Source organism: Gavialis gangeticus, unplaced genomic scaffold (assembly GCF_001723915.1).
Source record: "Gavialis gangeticus isolate Ggan-Ray unplaced genomic scaffold, GavGan_comp1, whole genome shotgun sequence".
Taxonomy (NCBI): domain Eukaryota; kingdom Metazoa; phylum Chordata; order Crocodylia; family Gavialidae; genus Gavialis; species Gavialis gangeticus.
Window position 1 is genome coordinate 156,205,354 of NW_017729032.1, and position 3,618 is coordinate 156,208,971.

The 3,618-nt window shown below is 41.4% G+C and overlaps 1 protein-coding gene across 1 annotated transcript in view; it reads left to right on the forward strand.

Moving 5' to 3' along the window:
- LOC109302288 (gamma-aminobutyric acid receptor subunit gamma-3) overlaps positions 1-3,618 on the forward strand; it is a 360,992-nt gene that overhangs the window by 248,443 nt on the left and 108,931 nt on the right. The window lies entirely within an intron of this gene.

The following is a 3,618-nucleotide window of genomic DNA, read 5'->3' on the forward strand; positions in this document are numbered from 1 at the left end:
AGTTTAATGATAGAGATTATATTTAGTGAAATTTCCTTTTATGCAATTATAAGACAAGGGGCTTTCCACCCTCCATGCTTATTTGGGGGAAAAAACCTCATCTTGCATGTGAGTAAATATGGTAAGCGAGACATGAACCCAGTATCAGTCTAAAACCCAGAATGCTTAACCAGCTTCAACATTAATTTGTGTAGGCCTAGATATGAGCATGGACAGATACAGGATTTTGAAAAGTGGGGGTGCAGGTGGTGTGGTGCATCATCATGTAAAACACAACACACATTTTTCTCCAGATAAGAAACTAGAAGCTTTACTAATACAGTAGTGGCTTAGGGCTATATTATTCAGTTTATGTTCAAAGCAAAAACAAATATACCTTTATTGGAATGTGTATTCATTTACTATATCATATATTATGTATAAGAAGACAAGAAAGTAGGCAAAAATAATCAAAAGATGTTTCTGTTGTCATTAGAATTAAATGTACATCTCTTTGATTCATAAAACAAAATCTAGCATTCTTGAGCATCTTGACAATGCATCTAGTGTTTCACTAAAAGTTATTTCCACAACTGAGTTGATGTTCACCTGAGATAATGTTTCCACATCTGAGTTTGAGTTAATGCTTTTAGCTAGAGTTAAAAACAGGCTGCAGGTGTATAAAATAGGAGCTGTATTGCCAAAAGCAGCTAATAAACAGCAGAATTGCAGAAGAAAACATAGCTTGCTAAGCGGAATATCAAGACTTTCAAAAAGGAGAGAGGGTTGTTAATACATGTGGAATAAGGAATACAGAAAGATTCTCATAGATTATAATGAGCCTTGAAGTCAAATGACTCCCTCACTGTTCCCTGAATAGAAATGCTACCGCTACTGCCACTGCCAGTCAGTGAGCATGTCTACATGTGGATATTAATGCGCTTGAATAAACTGCAGAGCAATAAGCTCTGGAGTGTATTCAAGCCGGATGCATGTCCCCACGTAAGTCCAGGACCAAAGCACATTGAGCCAGAGGGGGCAGCCCTGGCTAGCTGGGGCTGCTGTTCCCAGCTCAACATGCTGCCAAGGGGCTGTCTAGGGCATGGGGGTGCTTCAGTGCAAGCCTAGCCAGCAGGCAGCCCTCACACTGAAACACCCTCATGCCCCAGCCATCTAGGGTAGTGTCTACATGTGTACTGCTGTGGAGTTTTTCACTCCACACCAGGACAGTACTTGTAAATACAGACTGAACTGGGCCACTTCAAATTTACAAGTACTATCCTGCTGCAGAATAAATTGATTTATTAGTAAATCAGCTGAACAGAGGTGCACATGTATCTGGTGAGACATTTACTGTGCAGCTAATTAGTCTACTATTTTTAATAACTTTCATGTGTAGATGCACCCAGTTTTTTAAACTTTAAGTGGACTAGGAATCAAAGTAGGTGTGACTGAACCACTGCACGCCTCCTGGATCTGCCCCTACATATAAGCTTCTTCTAATTAATGGCTTCTCACTGTTGGATTTTTACCAGTGTCTGCAATGGGAACAGAACAAGTCTTGTACCCAATCGACTGTAAATCCTTGCCATTGTCATTGCTATCAACAAATATGATTTTCTACATAATCATCTCTGGAGTGAAGAAGTATTCTGAGATTCCTATCCTGATCATGAAGAGCAATTTTTCAGAACAGTGGAGATATAGCCTAATTATAAGATCTGAAAATAATCTTTTTGCTGCTGTAGTGTGTCTCCAGTACATTTTCAAAAAATCAAGCCCTGTTTAACAACAATGCATCACTGTTACTGACTTTTTTTTTTTTTTGGAAAAGAAGTTAACATATCAAATAATAAGGCTGACCTAATACCAACAATAAGTCAGTGTTTTTGAGAGGACTACATTTTTATTCTCAGTGCCTCCCAATTTTCTGAAGGTTTTGTACATTTCTTATGGTACATCTGAAAATGTCTTCCTTATTTCATCTGTGGTTTTACATAAATGGGGAATTAATGATAATATTCTTTTAGAGTGCTAGTTTCCCATTCTAGATGTGTTTGTTTTAATAATATAAGAATATTAACATATGAAATTGACATTAATACTTTACACTAATATAAATGTAAACATACTGTACAAAAGTATTATCATATCAGGAAAATTGTAAGGGAGCCAAAAAAAAGTGTTAAGTTGCTAAAGTTCTATTGAGCCAACTAGCTTTGTATAATGTTTTTCTAAAATGCCATAGATTTTGCTTTTTAGTGCTTCTTAAGTTATTGTTCATGAACAGAAGAATGATGTAAAGCTTAAGCAGTAGAAGGAAAGAACATGGTCCATTAAGATTCCTCATCCATGAGGGCATATATATATACCTTATTTTTCTCATCTAATACAAGATGTATTATAACCTGAGGTGGAGAATCAATGTACATGTTTGCTGTGCACCTTCTGAAAATACACATACTGCAGTGAAATACATTTCAAAGCAGTGGCGATGCATAGGGGGTACACGGAGGTGCACGTGCACCCCCTGAGAGTGCTGGTGTACCCCCTGACAGCCCGCACTCCCTGCTTAGGCAACAAGTAGGGGAGGCAAGTGGGAGTGCTGGTGCCTCCCCTGCAAGGGGAGTGGGGTCACCAGGAGAAGCACTGCTGACACTTCTGGGAGTGCCACTGGCACTTCCAGGTGCCCTACTCATGCTTCCAGATCGGCACGATCAGCCACAGTCATTGACTGGCTGCTGGAGGTACTGGTGGCCCTTGTTTCAAAGCAGTACTTTAGAGGCTCACAAACTCTTGGAAGATAATTTCAGGCTCAACATTAGGAAAAACTTCATCAGGAAAAACGTCTTCACAACTAGGGTGTCCAGACTATGGAACAAGCTCCCCCGAGAGGTGGTGCAATCACCTACCCTAGAGGTCTTCGAGAGAAGACTGGACCGTTACCTGGCTGGGGCCACCTGACCCCAGATGTCTTTCCTGCTTATGCAGGGGGCTGGACCCAATGATCCTTCAGAGTCCCTTCCAGACTTATGATTCTAAGATCCCACGATTTTTTTTTTCTCTTACCTTCCCAGAATGACCTTAGTTAAAACTCTAATGCCCAAGATGTAAGCACTCAATTCATTATTTAGCTGAGCCAAAAAAAATATAGGACTGGTTCAGCCAGTCTAGCCCCCACTATTACAAGTAACTGTGCTGTATAATCACTTTCATAAATTTAGTAAGCTCTGTCTCAACACCAGCTAGATTTTCTTTATTCCTAAAACACCTCCTGGAAGTCATGTCTAAAATATCATTGCAGGGATGGCTAGAAATGTCTTCAAATTTCTAGACTACCTTTATTCCTGGTCACTTTAAGGGATGACGTGTAGGGGATGCATGTGAGTGCATGTGCACCCCCTGAGCATGGAAGTGCACCCCCTACAAAAAGGCACCACTGACACTGTTGACAGTGCCTGCAGCTGGTCGCCACCTCACCGCTGACGCTGACGCTGGCATCTGTGGGCAGTCTGTGATCCCCGCTGGCTGCAGCTGCTGGTGGTCATCAGTGGGCGGTTGTCGACCCCTGGTCAGCACTCGCCACCTCCCCCCTGCCTCTGACAGTGCCAGCGGCATCTGTGGGAGCTCCCTTGTTTA